Raw genomic sequence first — 22,760 nt, forward strand, 5'->3', positions numbered from 1 at the left:
ACACTCAAGAACCTCCAGACGCTAACCAGCTAACTAGCTACAAGCTAGTTAGTCATTGTTAAAAAAAAAAAAAAAAAAAAAACCTGGATAACACTCGCCAGCCCAGCCCCCTGCCCATCCACCGCTGCCCCCTGGACACTGATCTCTTGGCTACATAGCTGACGACGCTGGACTGTCCATTAATCACGGTACTCCTTTCTGCTTGTTTGTCTTACCTGTCGGCCCCGTTGCCTAGTCAACGCCATTTTACCTGCTGTTTGTTGTGCTAGCGGATTAGCCCCGCCTACTGTTTTTAGCTAGCTTTCCAAATTCAACACCTGTGATTACTGTATGCCTCGCTGTATGTCTCTCTCAGATGTCAATATGCCTTGTATACTGTTGTTCAGGTTAGTTATAATTGTTTTAGTTCACAATGGAGCCCCTAGACCCACTCTGCATACCCCTGTTACCTCCTTTGTCCCACCTCCCACACATGCGGTGACCTCACCCATTACAACCAGCATGTCCAGAGATACAACCTGTCTCATCATCACCCAGTGCCTGGGCTTACCTCCGCTGTACCCGCACCCCACCATACCCCTGTCTGCGCATTATGCCCTGAATATATTCTACCATGCCCAGAAACCTGCTCCTCTTATCCTCTGCCCCCAACGCTCTAGGCGACCAGTTTTGATAGCCTTTAGCCGCACCCTCATACTACTCCTTCTCTGTTCCGCGGGTGATGTGGAGGTAAACCCAGGCCCTGCATGTCCCCAGGTACCCTCATTTGTTGACTTCTGTGATCGAAAAAGCCTTGGTTTTATGCATGTCAACATCAGAAGCCTCCTCCCTAAGTTTGTTTTACTCACTGCTTTAGCACACTCTGCTAACCCTGATGTCCTTGCCGTGTCTGAATCCTGGCTCAGGAAGGCCACCAAAAATTCAGAGATTTCCATACCCAACTATAACTTCTTCCGTCAAGATAGAACTACCAAAGGGGGCGGAGTTGCAGTCTACTGCAGAGATAGCCTGCAAAGTAATGTCATACTTTCCAGGTCCATACCCAAACAGTTCGAACTACTAATTTTGAAAATTACCCTCTCCAGAAATAAGTCTCTCACTGTTGCCGCCTGCTACCGGCCACCCTCAGCTCCCAGCTGTGCCCTGGACACCATTTGTGAATTGATCGCCCCCATCTAGCTTCAGAGTTTGTTCTGTTAGGTGACCTAAACTGGGATATGCTTAACACCCCGGCAGTCCTACAATGTAAGCTAGATGCCCTCAATCTCACTCAAATCATCAAGGAACCCACCAGGTACAACCCTAACTCTGTAAACAAGGGCACCCTCATAGACGTCATCCTGACCAACTGGCCCTCCAAATACACCTCCGCTGTCTTCAACCAGGATCTCAGCGATCACTGCCTCATTGCCTGTATCCGCCACGGAGCCGCAGTCAAACGACCACCCTCATCACTGTCAAACGCTCCCTAAAACACTTCTGTGAGCAGGCCTTTCTAATCGACCTGGCCCGGGTATCCTGGAAGGACATTGACCTCATCCCGTCAGTTGAGGATGCCTGGTCACTCTTTAAAAGTAACTTCCTCACCATTTTAGATAAGCATGCTCCGTTCAAAAATGCAGAACCAAGAACAGATACAGCCCTTGGTTCACTCCAGACCTGACTGCCCTCGACCAGCACAAAAACATCCTGTGGCGGACTGCAATAGCATCGAATAGCCCCGTGATATGCAACTGTTCAGGGAAGTCAGGAACCAATACACGCAGTCAGTCAGGAAAGCTAAGGCCAGCTTCTTCAGGCAGAAGTTTGCATCCTGTAGCTCCAACTCCAAAAAGTTCTGGGACACTGTGAAGTCCATGGAGAACAAGAGCACCTCCTCCCAGCTGCCCACTGCACTGAGGCTAGGTAACACGGTCTCCACCGATAAATCCACGATTATCGAAAGCTTCAATAAGCACTTCTCAACGGCTGGCCATGCCTTCCGCCTGGCTACTCCAACCTCGGCCAACAGCTCCGCCCCCCGCAGCTCCTCGCCCAAGCCTCTCCAGGTTCTCCTTTACCCAAATCCAGATAGCAGATGTTCTGAAAGAGCTGCAAAACCTAGACCCGTACAAATCAGCTGGGCTTGACAATCTGGACCCTCTATTTCTGAAACTATCTGCCGCCATTGTCGCAACCCCTATTACCAGCCTGTTCAACCTCTCTTTCATATCGTCTGAGATCCCCAAGGATTGAAAGCTGCCGCAGTCATCCCCCTCTTCAAAGGGGAGACACCCTGGACCCAAACTGCTATAGACCTATATCCATCCTGCCCTGCCTATCTAAGGTCTTCGAAAGCCAAGTCAACAAACAGGTCACTGACCATCTCGAATCCCACCGTACCTTCTCCGCTGTGCAATCTGGTTTCCGAGCCGGTCACGGGTGCACCTCAGCCACGCTCAAGGTACTAAACGATATCATTACCGCCATCGATAAAAGACAGTACTGTGCAGCCGTCTTCATCGACCTCGCCAAGGCTTTCGACTCTGTCAATCACCATATTCTTATCGGCAGACTCAATAGCCTCGGTTTCTCGGATGACTGCCTTGCCTGGTTCACCAATTACTTTGCAGACAGAGTTCAGTGTGTCAAATCGGAGGGCATGCTGTCCGGTCCTCTGGCAGTCTCTATGGGGGTGCCACAGGGTTCAATTCTCGGGCCGACTCTTTTCTCTGTATATATCAATGATGTTGCTCTTGCTGCGGGCGATTCCCTGATCCACCTCTACGCAGACGACACCATTCTATATACTTTCGGCCCGTCATTGGACACTGTGCTATCTAACCTCCAAACGAGCTTCAATGCCATACAGCACTCCTTCCGTGGCCTCCAACTGCTCTTAAACGCGAGTAAAACCAAATGCATGCTTTTCAACCGATCGCTGCCTGCACCCGCATGCCCGACTAGCATCACCACCCTGGATGGTTCCGACCTTGAATATGTGGACATCTATAAGTACCTAGGTGTCTGGCTAGACTGCAAACTCTCCTTCCAGACTCACATCAAACATCTCCAATCGAAAATCAAATCAAGAGTCGGCTTTCTATTCCGCAACAAAGCCTCCTTCACTCACGCCGCCAAGCTTACCCTAGTAAAACTGACTATCCTACCGATCCTCGATTTCGGCGATGTCATCTACAAAATGGCTTCCAACACTCTACTCAGCAAACTGGATGCAGTCTATCATAGTGCCATCCGTTTTGTCACCAAAGCACCTTATACCACCCACCACTGCGACTTGTATGCTCTAGTCGGCTGGCCCTCGCTACATATTCGTCGCCAGACCCACTGGCTCCAGGTCATCTACAAGTCCATGCTAGGTAAAGCTCCGCCTTATCTCAGTTCACTGGTCACGATGGCAACACCCATCCGTAGCACACGCTCCAGCAGGTGTATCTCACTGATCATCCCTAAAGCCAACACCTCATTTGGCCGCCTTTCGTTCCAGTACTCTGCTGCCTGTGACTGGAACGAACTGCAAAAATCGCTGAAGTTGGAGACTTTTATCTCCCTCACCAACTTCAAACATCAGCTATCCGAGCAGCTAACCGATCGCTGCAGCTGTACATAGTCTATTGGTAAATAGCCCACCCATTTTCACCTACCTCATTCCCATACTGTTTTTATACTGTTTTTTTATTTATTTATTTACTTTTCTGCTCTTTTGCACACCAATATCTCTACCTGTACATGACCATCTGATCATTTATCACCCCAGTGTTAATCTGCAAAATTGTATTATTCGCCTACCTCCTCATGCCTTTTGCACACATTGCATATAGACTGCCCATTTTTTTTTTCTACTGTGTTATTGACTTGTTAATTGTTTATTCCATGTGTAACTCTGTGTTGTCTGTTCACACTGCTATGCTTTATCTTGGCCAGGTCGCAGTTGCAAATGAGAACTTGTTCTCAACTAGCCTACCTGGTTAAATAAAGGTGAAATAAAAAAAATTTAAAAAGAGGCTAAATAATGGCATCAAAAGGACAAATAGGATTCCCATCAATTAAAGTAATAGCTTGTTTGTTCCAATGTCCATACTAGCATACAACTTAGAAATAACACATTTATTGGGCAGCGTTCCAATTTGCTTGCTAGTGTGGACGTTGGAATATAACCCATAGGTAAATAGTACTTACAACTTACAGACTATTACCCCCCCCCTTAAAAGATTTAGATGCACTACTGTTCCACTGGATGTCATAAGGTGAATGCACCAATTTGTAAGTCGCTCTGGATAAGAGCGTCTGCTAAATGACTTAAATGTAAATGTAAATTTCAAGGCAAGATAACGTACCCCATATAGTGTGTGCTCGCTGAGACACCCAGCCTGTACGAGCATACAGTTCTTCCCCACTGGATGTTTGATTCTCCCACTTCCATTACCTTAAGATCCGGTAATCTTGATGTTCGGACGGGGAGGGAGATTGCATTGGAGGGCATCACGTTTAGTGTGGTTACAGTATAGTACGCACCATCACTGTGCTTTTCCACTAGAAATTATACGATTCTGTACCTGACAAAAGAGAGAAGTTGATGGAGTAAACTCCACTTCATATGAGTAATTACTTTCTATTGAATGGAGGGTAGCAGTTCAGTTGATCTCTGCCAGAGAAATTATGTTTGAGATTCTTCAAAGCTGCACTGTGATACATTATATTTACCATTAGGTGAGTGCACAAGTAAGAACTAAGCAAGGTGATTTGTATGATGAATGATGTATACCAGTGGCTGTCGGTGACGTTTAAGGAGGATTATAATTTGTTTTATGAGCATGGCCTTATTTCTGTTACAGTGTATTGACTGACTGTCATTCATGTTCCATTCACCCAGTTCAATGTAACATTGGCAGGTTTAGGCTACTACATGATAGTCTAATTTTCCCTATACTCATCATGAGGTTGCTACAACCTAACCTATGAATGGCAGTTTACAATGTAGGTAGGTGCATAGGTTGAGAGAAACATTTTGAGTAATCAAGGGGTGCGTTCGTCAATTCACTCTGGCTATCTACTCTGAATTCAGAGCACTTGTGTCTGTGTGCCAAAGCGCAGAATAACTGATTAATTTACGAATGCGCAACACCCATTGAATATGACTGGTGTCTGTAAACGTTGGCAATTTTTTTATTCATTAAATTGTTGCCAGCAGCACAGTTGAAAACAGCCTAACCCGCTCTGATAGGGTGAGTAAAATGGTCAGAGTGAAGTGTTCTCTCATTTGTGTCTGGAAGTAGCTCGCTAGCTAGCCAACTTTAGCCAGTTAGCTTGGGTGCTTGACTACTGTTGTGAGGTCAGAACACTCGGATCAACCCTACTCCTCGGCCAGAACGTCCAGAGTGTACTCTGAGTACAATGGCTCTCCAGAGTGAATATAAGAACACACCCAAGGTGACAGACAGTGACACATTCAATACCGCCTTACACACTCTTGCCTTCATCTAGCTGATCTGGTGTGACCATTAGTCCAACAGTTGAAAACTCGTTTCCTTCTGTTTAAAATGTTTTTCAACATAATCTGTGGAATGAATACACCCCTGATCATACTCAAACACAGTTCACTTTCATAGCAATCGCATACAAACAGCATGAACATTTTACTCGTTGTATGATTTCTTCTCGCATCTGTGCGTTCTCCTCCTCTCACCTTTTCCCTTCCCTTGTGGACTGTGCACAACACATCAGTTGTCTGTGACAAGGCGATAAAACCTTTCCAAGACAAACTTTCATATAATAACCGCTAACCGCTACACAGCCTACAACATTGTCACCATATTAGCTGACGACATTAGTAACGTCATAGTCAACATAGCTACAATAACTAACACGTTAGTAAACCCACTACAATCATGCAGTACAGTGCACAGTCAGCAAGCAGTTTAGCAGTTACACCAGCGGGCCTCCGGTGACAATAAATTAATAAAACCTAAAGCTTACCTTGACTTGGAAGAGTTCCAGTGTTGGATAGCCATAACTCTCACTTTGAGTTTCTGACGGGCCGCCCCCAGGTGGTGAAGGTAGGAAACAACATCTCCACTTCGCTGATCCTCAACACCGGTGTCCCACAAGGGTGCGTTCTCAGCCCCCTCCTGTACTCCCTGTTCACCCATGACTGCACAGCAATGCACGCCTCCAACTCAATCATCAAGTTTGCAGACAACACAACAGTAGTGGGGTTGATTACCAACAATGACGAGACAGCCTACTGGGAGGAGGTGAGGGCACTCGGAATGTGGTGTCAGGAAAAAAACCTCTCACTCAACTTCAACAAAACAAAGGAGATGATTGTGGACTTCAGGAAACAGCAGAGGGAGCACCCCCCCCCCCATCCACATCGACGGGACAGTAGTGGAGAAGGTGGAAAATGTTTAGTTCCTCGGCATACACATCACGGACAAACTGAAATGGTCCACCCACACAGACAGTGTGGCGAAGAAGGCGCAATCTAAGGAGGCTGAATAAATTTGGCATTACCCCCACACACTTTTACAGATGCACAATTGAGAGCATGGGCTGTATCACCGCCTGGTACGGCAACTGCACCGCCCACAACCGCAAGGCTCTCCAGAGGGTGGTGCGGTCTGCACAGCGGATCGCCGGGGGTAAACTACCTGCCCTCCAGGACACCTACAGTACAGCACCCGATGTCACAGGAAGGCCAAAAATATAATTAAGGACAACAACCACCCGAGCCACTGCCTGTTCACCCTGCTTACCATCCAGAAGATGAGGTCAGTACAGGTGCATCAAAGCTGAGACCGAGAGACTGAAAAAGAGCTTCTATCTCAAGGCCACCAGACTGTTAAACAGCCATCACTAACAAAGAGAGGCTGCTGCTTAAAAACAGACTCAAATCATTAGCCACTTTAATAAATGGATCACTAGTCACTTTAAAAAATGTAACTTTAATAATGTTTACATATCTTATTTTATTGCAGATGCAATAGATGGTATAAAATCAAATACGGTATCATGTGAGATGAGTAATGTAAGATATGTAAACATTATTAAAGTGACATGCCTATGCTGCTCGGCCATCGCTCATCCATATATATGTCCACTTACTTAATACTTATTCCATCCCTTTACATTTGCGTGTATTAGGTAGTTGTGAAATTGTTAGATTACTTGTTAGATATTACTGCACTGTCAGAACTAGAAGCACAAGCATTTCGTTACACTCGCATTAACATCTGCTAACCATGTGTATGTGACCAATATAATTTGATGTGATTTGATTTGAGGCTACTGTAGAGCTTTATTGCAAAACAATGTATTTTAATCAATGATTTGGTGATGTGGGTATATTTAGTATAGTTTTTTCTAAAAATTATTAACTTTTTTAATGTTGCACTTTAACTTTTACTGAAATTCCCTGAGGAGGATGGTCCTCCCCTACCTCCTCTGAGGATCCTCCACTGAATCAACATTTACAGTATAAACAGTATACAGTATAAAACAGGATATATTTGAGGTAGACAGGCCAAGCATCCTTATTTTACTTTTCATATTAATCACTGTAATTGCTTACCATTCCAAATTGACGTAACCCTAAGGCTACTCATTGGTTCCCACACACCCCAAACATTTTTTGCTCCAAAAATCACCAAATGAAATGGCATCGCCACTTGAGTTTGTGGCCCAGGAAGTGAATGCCAACAACAGCGTCCATAGATCTACATTTTCCCAACAGTACCACCCAATTCATTCTGCAGTCTATTCCGTCTCTCGCCCTGTGACACATGAAATGATTTATCCCATATCTCAAAGATGTTTTTTCCCTCCTCCGTATTCTCGGAGGTCGTTTATTTTATTCACTTCTGTTTCTTGGAGCTCCAGTCCGATGTTTTCCCTCAAAGGGCCCGTCTGGTTTTGGCAACGGCCTTACTCTACCCCTTATACATTATGGAAATAGAACCAAAAGCAAACGTGTACCTCCCTATGGTTAGTCAGAGCCCATCGCGATCTAGGTTTTTCAGTGTATTACAGGGCGGAATCACCTGCTGAATTTGAACACATTTTATCCCATGCATCCACCTCCAGGGCCTCAATTTTCTCTCTCTCTCTAGAGTTTAACAATTGAGGTAGAAAACAAAGTTGTACGTCACAGTCAAACTGATTCAGTTCTGTTTGAGTGGCCCTTGGGTTCAGAGAGTCTTTTAACACAAATAACACAAAATCTCAATCAAGCTCGATGAATTCTGTCTGTTGTTGTCCACCTTCAAGGTTACCTGCTAATGTTGGCCTGGGCATACCGATACCATGAATAGGTTGATGTTGCTGTTTGGAGTGGAATATTATTCTGTCCTCTGCCCTTCAGACAGCTCAATGCAGAAAGTGTGTACCTTCCATGAACTCTGTTTCATCTATTAAATGTTTTACCATGACGATGACGATGCATTGTTCAGGTTTGGACTTGGTATTGTGCCCCTCTGGTTTGATAAGATTATCAGGGTGTGTTGATTGACTATCTCTTGAGAAATGGCTTTAGTAACTGCAATTAATTATGTGCATTTAATATGTTAGCATCACAGGTGCTATTAACTAACACACTATAAACATGCTTTCACAAGCTGATTGAAGCATCTGGAACTGCATACCGTAGTCCTAGTTATATTTTCCTGTTTGGTCCCTGGAGCCCTCCGGTGCTTTAGTCTTCATTAAGAGGAGTTCCTCGTTGATCGATCACTGTCACTGGGGCTGCTCTGTAATTGCGGGCGTCCTTAATCATGACTGACGTCTCATCTTCTTCATTGTCACACAGGTCTCAGGAGAGAAAATGTTCCATGACTTTCACACCTTCAACCTCAAGGTAGGCCTCCGTGCTTTATGGGTCTGTATGTTTCTGTCTGGCAGTTCATATAAAAGACTGTGGGTTGGATTCTGTTATAGTTGTCTCTCTATCTACTGTACACAAGGAGGACTGTAGACATTGACACACGTCTGCACTGTATCACATGTGAAAATGTGATAGACTGTATGGGATGTGAAAACTCATTCTGACAGCCCAAACAATACAGTACAAAACAGACTCAATTTAACTTGTCACATTAATGCAATGTCTTCTTTAAAAAAGATCCAAGTGTGCGCTCACCTGTCTGAATCTGAAAAGTGGAAGTGCCGTCATTTTGAGTGTAGTGGTTGTATGTTGTTATAGTAATGACATGTTATTTGAATGAGAATGTTAACTGGCTGAAGGATAATATCATAGGTTGCTATTTATACTGCAAACTGAGAGAAATAAGGTCAATTCTAATTTCTATGAAGAAAAATCCCATTGCATTGAAACTCCCATTTCATTTCCAAACTATGATAAAGTAACACTCATTTATAGTGTTACTAGATATAGTTGCCTGCCTGCCTTCCAGCCAAATTCATTCTTGTTGCAAAGTTCAACACACATTTGATTTCCTTAGACCTTATAATTAGCAATTATATGTGAAGCCTCACTCTTGACAAATCCTGAATGTTTCATTTTTACTCACTGGCTTATGAGTTAACATTGAGACTCATTCATTTGGACTACATATTGACAGACACGTCAATGACCTAAAGTACAGGCACATTCTATGACACATAAATATATTGAGTAACCCAATTCATCTACAATATGAACTATGCAATGAAGCTGTCTCTGTCAAAAGTACTGTATGTTAGTGCCATGCATGAACTGCTGATGACCTAAATTGGTAGCACAAACAACTTTTCCAAGGTGTTGTGTGATATTTCCTTAGGATTTTTTTTGACAGCAGTCCTGTGTGTATTAATCATGGTATGCTTGAATTAGAGGTTCCTCAAGTGCAGGACACCAGGAATCTCAAGAATAAGAATAGATGAATGGATGTCAATAATGTGAAGAATTGTGTTATTTATTCAATGAATATCCTATATATTGGAATGTCTTAGTTGATTGATATTGGAGTGATTTTCTCCTTAAACTATCCAATAGCAGAATAGTAAGTGTTCAGTGGTGTGAACTATGCAACATGCATGATATTTGTTGGTTTCCAACTTCTTCATCAGCTTTGGAAGGCTCTAGATTTAAACATTTCCCCATGCACATCGTAAACAAAATATTTATGAAAAATATCAGTTGATGTTCCTGCTCTTTTCCATACATTTCCCCCAAGCTTTTTTTTATGGCTATATAATCTAATATAAATATTTATGTTTGGCCCTATAATCTAATATACTGTAAGTATTTCTGTATGGATAAATAATCTAATGTAAATCTATCAGTATGGCTATATAATCTAATGTAAATCTATCAGTATGGCTATATAATCTAATGTAAATCTATCAGTATGGCTATATTATCTAATGTAAATCTATCAGTATGGCTATATAATCTAATGTAAATCTATCAGTATGGCTATATAATCTAATGTAAATCTATCAGTATGGCTATATAATCTAATGTAAATCTATCAGTATGGCTATATAATCTAATGTAAATCTATCAGTATGGCTATATAATCTAATGTAAATCTATCAGTATGGCTATATAATCTAATGTAAATCTATCAGTATGGCTATATAATCTAATGTAAATCTATCAGTATGGCTATATAATCTAATGTAAATCTATCAGTATGGCTATATAATCTAATGTAAATCTTTCTGTATGGCTGTATAATTTAATGTAAGTATATCTTTATGGCTATATAATCTAATGTAAATCTTTCTGTATGGCTGTATAATTTAATGTAAGTATATCTTTATGGCTATATAGTCTAATGCAAATCTTTCTGTATGGCTATCTATTCTAATGTAAGCCTATCTGCATGGCTATGTAATCAAATGTAAGTCTATCTGTATGGATATGTAATCTAATATAAGTCTTTCTGTTTCATCTCATTTCATAACACCACTGCACAGAGGCATCCTAATGGTCCCTTTCTCTGGGCTCCGCAATTGGCCCCTACACTATTTATGCAGCGCGACAGGCAAAGCACAATATAATCAGCCTCCGAATGTGTATTTCATGAAGGGCATCAACATTCATCTATTCAACCATCTCCCCACACACGGTACACTCTGGTGTGGGCACATACACACGCCGCAACCCCATAGCCTCGTTTTGATCAATTTCGCTCCCCTCAAATCTTTCTGCATCTAAATGCTAGCTGCTTGCTCCCCACAATCCGCCTCTGAAGAATGACCCCTCCGCAGCCAATCCATGTGGCACGGCGCTTTTTATACGCTCACACACTGTAATTGACACATTGTAGCAAATGGGCTTATTTTCACGTCACATCAATGGAACATTACGATGAAATATGGGCATTTTCTATGTATTTATTATAGTGCCTCTCCTCCTTTCTCTACACCCGAAAGGTCGTTTGCAACGACACTAAGACGGAATCTGGATTCCAATTGTTCATGTGTCGGGCTAAGTCGCCCCCCTGTGAAAATTCTATGTGAAATTGGAGGCTGATACTGACATTCGCACCCAACAGTGTCATACTCTGATGTGTATGGCTATTGAGTCCATGGTCATTTGTATGGATAAGGGCAGTGTTTCCCAACTCCGGTCCTCGAGTACCCCCAACAGCATGCATTTTTGTTGTAGCCCCGGAAAACAACACCTGATTCAAATTGTCAAGGGCTTGATGATTAGTTTAAAAGTAGAATTAGGTGCTTGTCCTGGGCCTACTACAAACATGCACTATATCTACAAAAGTATGTGGACACCACTTCAAATTAGTGAATTCAGCTATTTCAGCCACACCCGTTGCTGACAGCTGTATAAAATTGAGCACACAGCCATGCAATCTCCATAGACAAACATTGGCAGTAGAATGGCCTTATAGAAGAGCTCACTGAATCTCAACGTGGCACCGGCATAGGATGCCGCCTTTCCAACAAATCAGTTGATCAAATTTCTGCCCTGCTAGAGCTGCCCCGGTCAATTATAAGTGCTGTTATTGTGAAGTGGTAGGCCACACAAGCTCACAGAATGGTACCGCCGAGTGCTGAAGTGCGTAAAAACTGTCTGTCCTTGGTTGCAACATTCACGACTGAGTTCCAAACTGCTTCTGGATTCAAGTCAGCACAATAACTGTTCGTCGGGCGCTTCATGAAATGAGTTTCCAAGCACAATGCCAAGCGTCGGCTGGAGTGGTGTAAAGCTCACCGCCATTGAATTCTGAAGCAGAGATGAATCACGCTTCGCCATCTGGCAGTCCGACGGACAAATCTGGGTTTGGAGGTTGCCAGGAAGCTACCTGCACCAATGCTTAGTCCCAACTATAAAGTTTGGTGGAGGAGGAATAATGGTCCAGAGCTGTTTTTCATGGTTCGGGCTAGGCCCCTTAGTTCCAGTGAAGGGAAATCTTAACACTACAGCATACAATGACATTCTAGATGATTCTGTGCTTCCAACTTTGTGGCAACAGTTTGGGGAAGGCCCTTTCCTGTTTCAGCATGACAATGCCCCCGTGCACAAAGTGAGGTCCATACAGAAATGGTTTGTCGAGATCAATATGGAAGAAATTGACTGTCCTTCACAGAGCCCTGACCTCAACCCCATCAAACACTTTTGGGATGAATTGGAACGCCGACTGTGAGCCAGGCCTAATTGCCCAACATCAGTGCCCGACCTCACTAATGGTCTTGTGGCTTGTTTCCAGCAAGTCCCCGCAGCAATGTTCCAACATCTAGTGGAAAGCCTTCCCAAAAGAGTGCAGGCTGTTATAGCAGCAATGGGAGGACAAAATCCATATTAATGCCCATGATTTTGGAATGAGATGTTCGACGATCATACTTTAGGTCATGTGGAGTTTGTACTGTTGGGGGTACTCGAGGACAGGAGTTGGGAAACACTGGATTAATTCATTATATTTTAAAAGGTCCATTTGAAAGATGTTGCATGACACATGCATCAGTCCCTTGTCACACTCTCTGGGGCCTTGATTTTGTGACCTCTGCAATTACAAGGCAAAATGGTTAATAAACTGAATGATGAGGGTAGTGTGTTTATAAAAAAAATCTATGATACTCTTAACCCTCATGAAATCATAATGTTTATATCAATGTCAATGGCTATTGTCCCATGATATGAATGAATCATGAAGCAATTTTATGATAATTTACTCCTTGATTACTATTAATATTTGATTAATTAATCTTTTCCATGCATAATACTGAAGGAAATAGAGTAACACATTGAAAGAGTGTGGTATTTTTTACCAGAAATCTTTCACCCCAAATGTACGTAATTTTCTGCAAAAATCCTAATATACAGTACAACTTAACCTCCACAGAAGCAACACTTTTATCAGTTAGCATCACTTAAATGAGAGCACCTGAGAGACCCCTGTTTTTGATTCACAGCAAAATGCTAAATGTCTTTCTTGGTGAACCACTATTGATCTTTCCCATTGCTCTCAACATCTGTAATTGATACAGTCGTGAGTGTTGACAATCCATATCCCCATTGCGTTTTCTAGGAAGAATGTGATACTGTGAGATAGGAAGAGAGGGGGCCCGTTTCAAGGAACGCAACAGTTAGTGTTTCCTCCCCCTCTCCGCTTTGAAAGCTCTTTCCTCTCTGGGACGAGCATCTGAGGGCTGTCAGCTACTGCTTCCATCAACACAAAGGCTAAGATCTCAACCAGCCCTGGGGGAGACTAGCGTCACTTTAACAGGCCTTATAACATGTCAATTTACACATCGCCCACTAAGTCCACTACTGCCAAGAGCTTCCACTATAGACACTAACACACTGTGTGGTATAAGCGCTACCACACAAGCAACACAGTGTGGATTACATTTGTGCTGGAACACATGGATTGTAGAATGACTGAAAAAGGCGATGCTCATTGATTCCATTTCCACGCAGCTTGGTAGAGATCATTTCTGAGCAGCTGGCTATGTACTGGTCACAAATCCATTATTTATTTATTTATTTATTATCTTTACCCCTACTGTCAGTTGACTGGCACATTTCTATAATGAAATATTCTGACACAATAGACCCACCGAAGTGTATTATAATTTATACCATTGAAAAGAGTGATAATCATCCCTTACCCACATTAATGTAGAATTGAACAGTATAAAGGAACCTCATTGCGTCTTAGATGCACGTTGATGAAATAGTATAACATGTGATCTGAAGATATCATAAACTGGGTTCTCTATTCTCAAAATGTCTGTAATATATACTAACAGATCATGGGGAATTTCTATGGAAAAGTACATGCCACAATCATTACAATACTGTTACACATTCATTCATATGCATTTTTGTACTAGAGAAGAAATCCACTCTGAGCTATGATCATTGGTATTTCTGCTCGCTGTACAGGGGGCAGGGCGGCATGGTTTGAATGCTGAACTCCTCCTGCTACAGTCGATGATTGTTTCATTTAACATTGACAAGCCGTTCAGAGGGAAGCTGCCAGCCTAACACACAAACAGGTGCATAATGAGGGCTGGTGTGGACCTATCATTGTCAGCCATGATTTAACAGCATGCATGTCTTTATATTTAGAATATCAAATATTATATTACCAGGAAGAGGAAGTCATTGTAGAATCAGAGTCTGCAGCCCCAGACAGACTGGGACCAAAAATCAGCCCTGGCATTTATAACAAACGCCTGTCTTTTTCCTGAAATGCCAGATGGCCAGTCTACCGCTGGATACAGTACAGTGATAGACATTGTCCACAATGCTGATCATTTTGAAATGTTAACGTGAAATATAACTAAGACTGAGGAAACATGTGACAGCGTGCATATATAACAGCTTCTTATTTGTACATCTCAGCTTACCGCCACATCAGCCACCACTGAATCCTCTAATGACAAATGTGTTTTAAATATGAAATGTAATCAGTAGGATCACCACACGCAATCAGCTCTTCTTCATTGCACCTGCGCGAACCCCTTGCAAATATAAGTGCATTCAATGGGAGAATTATTGCTGGCAGCTTATCAAAGCAAGATTGCGTGTTGACTTTGATTAACGTCTGTATGGCGAAGGCTTGATAATAACGTCAAAGTTCAAAATGATCTCTCCAAACAGCTATTATGGAAATTCTAAAATATTTATCTTGAGTGTTCGCTATTTGTCGTTCTTTAGGCCAAGGAATTATTTCATAGAAATTCATGGTTTAGAGCTTGATTTTCAATACGTTTAGAATTAGATGAAATAGTAATATACAGTGTGTGATACATTAGCAATACGAACTAATATGGACCAACTATAACTAATAATAACTAAAAATAATAATAATATTAATAAGACAGGGCCCTTTTCAGGACCCTGTCTTTTAAAGATAGAACTTCACAGATCTTCATTGTAAAGGGTTTAAACACTGTTTCCCATGCTTGTTCAATGAACCATAAACAATTAATGAACATGCAACTGTGGAACGGTCGTTAAAACACTAACAGCTTACAGACGGTGGGCAATTAAGGTCACAGTTATGAAATCGTAGGACACTAAAGAGGCCTTTCTACTGACTCTGAAAAACACAGAAAAAATATGCCCAGGGTCCCTGAACGTGCCAGGAAGGACAGCTGACAGGAAGGACAGCTGATCGTACTCGCAGTGGCAGACCACGTGTAACAACACCTGCACAGGATCGGTACATCTGAACATCACACCTGCGGGACAGGTACAGGATGGCAACAACAACTGCCCGAGTTACACCAGGAACGCACAATCCCTCCATCAGTGCTCAGACTGTCCGCAATAGGCTGATAGAGGATGGATTGAGGGCTTGTAGGCTTGTTGTAAGGCAGGTCATCACCAGACATCACCGGCAACAACGTCGCCTATGGTCACAAACCCACCGTCGCTGGACCAGACAGGACTGCCAAAAAGTGCCCTTTACTGATGAGTCGCGGTTTTGTCTCAGCAGGGGTGATTGTCAGATTTGCATTTATTGTCGAAGGAATGAGCGATACACTAAGGCCTGTACTCTGGAGCGGGATCGATTTGTAGGTGGAGGGTCCGTCATGGTCTGGGGCGGTGTGTCCCAGCATCATCGGACTGAGCTTGTTGTCATTGCAGGCAATCTCAACGCTGTGTGTTACAGGGAAGACATCCTTCTCCCTCATGTGATATCCTTCCTGCAGGCTCATCCTGACATGACCGTCCAGCATGACAATGCCACCAGCCATACTGCTCGTTCTGTGTGTGATTTCCTGCAAGACAGGAATGTCAGTGTTCTTCCATGGCCAACGAAGAGCCCGGACCTCAATCCCATTGAGCACGTCTGGGACATGTTGGATCAGATAAATGTCTGGGAACGTGCAGGTGCCTTGGCAAAAACTGACAAATCTGGTGCAGTCCATGAGGAGGAGATGCACTGCAGTACTTAATACAGCTGGTGGCCACACCAGAAACTGACTGTTACTTTTGTTCAGGGACACATTATTCCATTTCTGTTAGTCACATGTCTGTGGAACTTGTTCAGTTTATGTGTCAGTTGTTGAATCTTGTTATGTTCATACAAATATTTACACATGTTAAGTTTGCTGAAAATTAAACACAGTTGACGGTGAGAGGACGTTTATTTTCTTGCTGAGTTTATAATGCTTATGCTTAGGACAGCTGGTTATTGCCATGCAAAAGTGGCTGTGAATGATACAAACCTTAGAATGTCTTAGAAATCAAAACACATATGGGCTGCATGGTGTGACTATAGGCTACTGATGATTTGAGAAAGTAGCAAAAAATCTTGCTTTCTGTTCCTTTGCCTCAGGATGCACAGCTGTTGTTTCATCAAGTGATTGTATGTTCATCCATCAGACTATTCTCAACTTAATCTTGTCTTTACTAATATGTCAAATTAGTTTTGATTTAGAATGGACCATTATCAAATGGGCAGGAACAAGGGGCAGGGGGACAAATAAATGTCATCTGTACGCACTCAATTAGCGAATGGATCTCTTGCTCATTCCCACCAGTCCGTTTTGTTGGCTACTTGTGTTTTTATAGCGGAGCATGTGCTTAATATGAGCAGCTGAGAAATACATATAAGAACACTTATTCACTCCACACATCAACCTCTGTTTGAGGAGCATGTTCTCACTGCCCAAACTCTGTATGCCATGGGCTCTCCAACCTTGTTCCTGCAGCTACCCAGGGCTTAATCTGGGAAACCAAGTGAAATGTGTTCGGGAACATCGATAGCAATTAAACATCTCTCACTAAACTCGACAGCCCGTCTGCGTGTTCGAGAAAGGAGTAAAGGAGAAAGAGGAGGAGATGGAAACGCATGGTGGTGAGATATTCTGTATGGCTAAAGGTAATGTGTCCCCCAATTCATTTTGAAAATATAATACAAATTCAATAATTGTAGGCTAACTGTAAGCCGCCCTGCACAATAAATGAGCCAACAGCATCGCCTAGGGCTATACGTTCTCTCCCAGACACATTGATATACATTTTGGAGTGTAGCATAAGGTAACCAGTCCATCCAGCATGCATGATAATACAGTCCACACTCAATGGTAATTACTCTCATTTGTGTAGGCTAGACCAATTATATATAAAAGACATCTTAAATCAGTTCTGTTCTATGTTTTGCTGCCAAGCAGAATATGTGGTAGGCTATGTATTGTGTAACGTCACAGTCATACTATTAATTCAGTTGTATTTTTTTGTATTTTTAATTTTTTTGATATGCATACGCTCTAATATGTGTATGGGTGTTTTGAATGAATCATCACCTTAGAAAGCACTGTCCTTTTCGTTGTGTTAGGCTTTGAAACAACATCCACAACAACCATGTTTTACACAGTGGTGTAAAAAGTACCCGATTGTCATACTTGAGTAAATGTAAAGATAGCTTAATAGAAAATGACTCAAGTAAAAGTGAAAGTCACCCAGTAAAATACTACTTGAATAAAAGTCTAAAAGTATTTGGTTTTAAATATAGTTAAGTATCAAAAGTCAATGTAATTGCAAAAATATACTTCAAAAGTAAAAGTATAAATCATTTCAAATTGCTACCAAAACATGTCCAGAGTGCATAAAAAGAGATTACATTGACTCAACGGTCACGTGGAATTTCAATGCGGTCATGACTAATGACTGCCGGTGAGGCGGTAACACGGTCACCACAACAGCCCTACTTATGTCATACAGAATTGCAAACGTAAGCCGGCATTCATATTCAAAATATCTCAGTGCCACATGCTTTATTCCTATGCAGTGTTCTAAGCTGGAACATCCCCCTGACAAGCGAGCATGCCCGGCATCAGAAAATAACTTCAATGTTTGCAACTCAAAACTTGAAATGACTGATAAGCGGTATCTCAGACTCCAGCGAACATTGGGATTACGCCAGAGATGTGAATAGGGAGGGTTGCCAATGTGTTATGATTGCTGCTCATCTGAAGCCACAGCCTCTCTACAGAGAGGTGGCAAAGATTAGAAACTGACGTTTTCATTTTTTTATTTTTATAATACAAATCACACTTGTCTTTGTTCTGCCAGCAGATTTCTTTTTTTTAGGTCACTTGCTGCCATGTTCCCATTTATTCTAATACCGTAATTACCATATAAGTTGAATCATCCATGATAATTATATCTGTTGAGTTCTACTTCAGCAACTCTGATAATACGATTGCCACCACTGGGTGTCTTCACTCCTCCACCCCCCCATCACCACCCCCCAACCCTGACAGAAACATATTTTTTGGCTGGTTCCCACAGAAAAGTGTCAAAAGTTAATTATCTTCTGCCGTAGAATTGTCTTTTTTTTTTTTTCTCGCCCAAATATTCTGAACAGGACACGATTATAATTGCCTTTGTTTATCTGCTGTAGGAATACTCTTTCCTCATTTAGATATCGCCTAGCTTTATTTGACTCGTTGCATTGTGAATTGACAAATGATTTCGAATGTTATCTGTGTAATGGTCGGCTTTGTCTTCTGATTCTCATTCTGATTTATATTGCTGATTTCAAACACAATGACAAAGAACAAACAACCAACTCTGAATTCAATCATGATTAGCATACTGCTTAATTGTTTTTGTCACTTTTTGGAACTTGGAACTAAAGAAATTCAGACTTTTTTGTTCTGTTATTCTGAGAGATAACTGAAGTAATACGTAAAGGGTATAATCTACTCAGATTCTGATAATGTGGAGGATTTTGAAGAATATCATGTGTGAGTATATTCTGGATTTGATTCATGTCCTGCCTCTGAAAGAATTGTACACTAAGTGGCTCAAACTTATTCAAATATACTCTCACTACGTTGAACATTTGATGCTCTATTTCAACCTACTCCCTCCCCATCTCGTACTTCTGAGTGGGAGACCTTCCCAGGCAGTAGCCTGCCTAGCTCACAAACTAGAATCGGGGCACCCACCACAGTCCCACACGGTGACATGATATCATTGACGTGACGTGCAATTGAGTGATAGAAAACCGATCGCGCAAATGTTACCATTCCCCCCCAAAATTGTGCGGACGCCTCGTGCCGCCATCCTCATATTGCCCATGTTGCCTATACCTAAGTCCACCACTGCTGACTACGTTGAACAGTAATACATCATAGATGTTGCACATATTTGCCTATTGAATTTATTGCCATTGGCTTCAGAAAGTACTGATCGCACTTTTGATATGAATGAAGAAAGATCACTGTAATTTGAAATCATGCATTTAACTTTGAGATGAGCAACAGTGGCCATTTATAGGCACTTGTCCTCCACTAGCAGTCGTGACACCCATATTATGTGTGACAAGCTGTCTTCCACTAACTGACAGACAGTTTAGGGTGAGGAATAATTCCAAGGTGTGTCCAGTTGAGGACAGTTTGGAAAGCCAAATCATCCACAAAAAAACAGACTTAATGAATTGTAGCCCTTGTGCATGGAGGCGTGGAGGGGTGAACAAGAGTCTTCCTTTGGCTGAAAAATAAGTCAACCATGAACACCTGCCTGAATCTGCTGAAAATCCTTGAAGCAGGCTTTTAATTAGTGCACCATTCTGGGAATTTTAGCCTATGTGGCACAGTTGTTGGATTGTCAGCGTGGATGCGGTGAGGTACTTTTGTGTGAGGTTCAATAGTGGACTTTTGGAATATCTTTGCCAGTCTATCTTTACCCATTTTTTAAATAATTGAACACTTAGCCTCAAGTTGCTGTTATACCTACCTGTTATTACTGTTTAGTTACATAGGTATACATGCAATGTAAGGCAAAGTGCTAAAGAAAATAAATTATCCAACAAAAAGGTGATACCTCCCTTATGCCTTTTACAGGAGTCATACTTGGTGGTGGGCATTTCTCCCACTGTTCTTTAGCGCTACATTATTGGCTATAGCTAACTAATACCTCCCCTATTTTTCCACGAAAGGAAAGGGACAGGCAGGATGGTGCCAGTCTGGCCCACATTCAGATACTGGATTATTGAGATTACACCACAGTGATTGCTTAATTAAACATTTGCCTGTGTAATGACTTTGCTTGAGAGGGAATTAAAGGTCTAAGTGCAGCATAATCTATGTTGAGCCTGAACAGAAATCGATGGGACGTATAGTGCTGGCGCCCAGGGTGTTTTCTGAATTGTTTAGGGTGAGTGTTTGTGTACTGACTCAATCGATATGTCAATGGCTCAACATTTATCAAGCTCTGGGCTCATTCTTCTTTGTCTTAAAGCATTGATTGCTGGTGCTCTACCAGTGTGCTTACTTGGTTCTTTTTGATAGTCCCAATAAGATTATTTATTAGTGAATGACTAGTGGATGGTCAGTTGTCATTAAAACATGTGTGTCATGTTTTTGCATTGTGTGTGTGTGCGCGTGTGTGTGCGCGTGCGTCGTGCGTGTGTGTGTGTGTTTCTTCTCTTCTCACTAGATAGTTTCAAGAGGAAGTGAAATATACAAAAATATTCAAAAGGGCAAACAAAAGATCAAATTGATGTTTAGAAAAAAAGATGCAGTTAGTATGTTTATAACGTTGTGCATGTGCAAACACTTTGAAAATGTGGCCCTAAAATGTTAAGACTGATGATGCCAAATAGGGCAAATGCCGTCCAGTCTATTTCAAGCCTTAGCCTTGAGCAGTACAGTTCCCAGATCCACATTGTGCATATTTATGTATCACTACTTCATACATTTTACATGAGATTGAGTTAACCTAACATATTGAGCGTTCACAACTTTAAACTGTTATGTGTGAGAAGGAAATTCATATTTTATGATCTTTTCAACATTTATTTTTATAATCAGTGTTCCTTGGTATGCATTGAGGACACCATGGAAATATTGCAATGATCCTCCACAGCTATTTTTAGAATATTTTAATTCCAATAGAGTTTTGGTTGTATCTGTGCTGATATTAAAACCCAACAAACACATCAGACCACAACATTCCTTAAAAACAAATTCTGAACCTTAACCTTATAAACACTTGATTCAACCACAGTCACTATAGTGTGTAACAAACAAACCAATGGCACTTGGCTACTGAAAATGTCTACTAATTGAGCTTTTGGGCACCAGTTAAAAATGGTGTATGGATTGGATGTTGTGAAAGTTGATGAACGTTGGGGCCTGAATTAGATCTTTCAAACAGCGTCAGTGTGGCTTGTCTTGCAAGCTTTCCCCCTATCGAATTTTCAAAATGAAGTTGACCTCAACCATAAAGCTTTAGGACATGCAGCAAAGCCAAAGCCAGTCATATTACTTCCACATCTTGCTTTCGTCTTCTCCTCTGTGTGATAAGCCCCTCCCTCTAACGAGAATACTGGGGTTAATAAGGGTCTTATCTGCTCTTGATATTAGATACTAACACCTCATCAAAGTAAAGCCAGCGGTAGTTTCTCCTTAACAATGTCTGCAAAATAAATCTTTTCAAACCTAAATTAAAGTTGGAGTTGAATGGCCAAGAGCAAATTGCCACCCCTCATTTTGAGAAAAATATAATTTGCCCAACTATGAATACATAGAAATGTGCTAAGAATGTTTTTGAAGCGTTAGTGAACTTTTCATACTGAATTTACCCATTGATTCTTGACTCAAAACAAGGAAAATATAATGTCTATCGATAATGTATGGCTTGTATATGAAAATGGGTCAGGGCGAGACAGTGACATAGGCCTATCATGGATTCTTCAAGTTCAGCAGTTTAAATCATGTGTAATCTTGGGATGGATGATTTAAATAGCACAGCCCGTCATTCGCCAGGTACTGTCATGTGATCTTTGCCATCACTCCTGGAAAAATAGAGTGTAACTTCTCATAAATACCTCACCTCCCTCTAACAACTGCCAACTTGATATGTAGTGCTAACAAGACCCCAACCCTCCACCTTTTGATAATGGTATTCAATCAAATGTATTCTAAACTAGTATCCGGTAGTTTTCGCGGGAAACTACATTCTTCATACACTGCGATAAATCCTACACTGACTGTTTCAAATTGTCAACATTGTTGATAATGAAAACATTCTTGCAATGCAAACTGAGTGTTGCTGCATCATACCCATGGAAGATTCATTGGCCCTTAGTTAACCTCACTACTGCTAACCTCACAGAATGTCCAGTCCATTCAATATCAAAATGTGATTAGTTTCAGGAAACTAGACGTATGTCGCGCGTCACTCACTGTCGGCACCTCAGTACCTCCAGGCTCTGATCAGGCCCTACACCCAAACAAGGGCACTGCGTTCATCCACCTCTGGCCTGCTCGCCTCCCTACCACTGAGGAAGTACAGTTCCCGCTCAGCCCAGTCAAAACTGTTCGCT

The 22,760-nt window shown here is 41.9% G+C and overlaps 1 long non-coding RNA gene across 1 annotated transcript in view; it reads left to right on the forward strand.

Moving 5' to 3' along the window:
- Positions 1–22,760, forward strand: part of LOC135574315 (uncharacterized) — a 127,239-nt gene that overhangs the window by 52,104 nt on the left and 52,375 nt on the right. The window contains exon 3 of the long non-coding RNA XR_010465326.1: positions 8,804–8,851. This is a non-coding gene — a long non-coding RNA (uncharacterized LOC135574315). The remainder of the gene's footprint in view (positions 1–8,803; positions 8,852–22,760) is intronic.

Source organism: Oncorhynchus nerka, linkage group LG12, assembly GCF_034236695.1.
Source record: "Oncorhynchus nerka isolate Pitt River linkage group LG12, Oner_Uvic_2.0, whole genome shotgun sequence".
Classification (NCBI taxonomy): Eukaryota; Metazoa; Chordata; class Actinopteri; order Salmoniformes; family Salmonidae; genus Oncorhynchus; species Oncorhynchus nerka.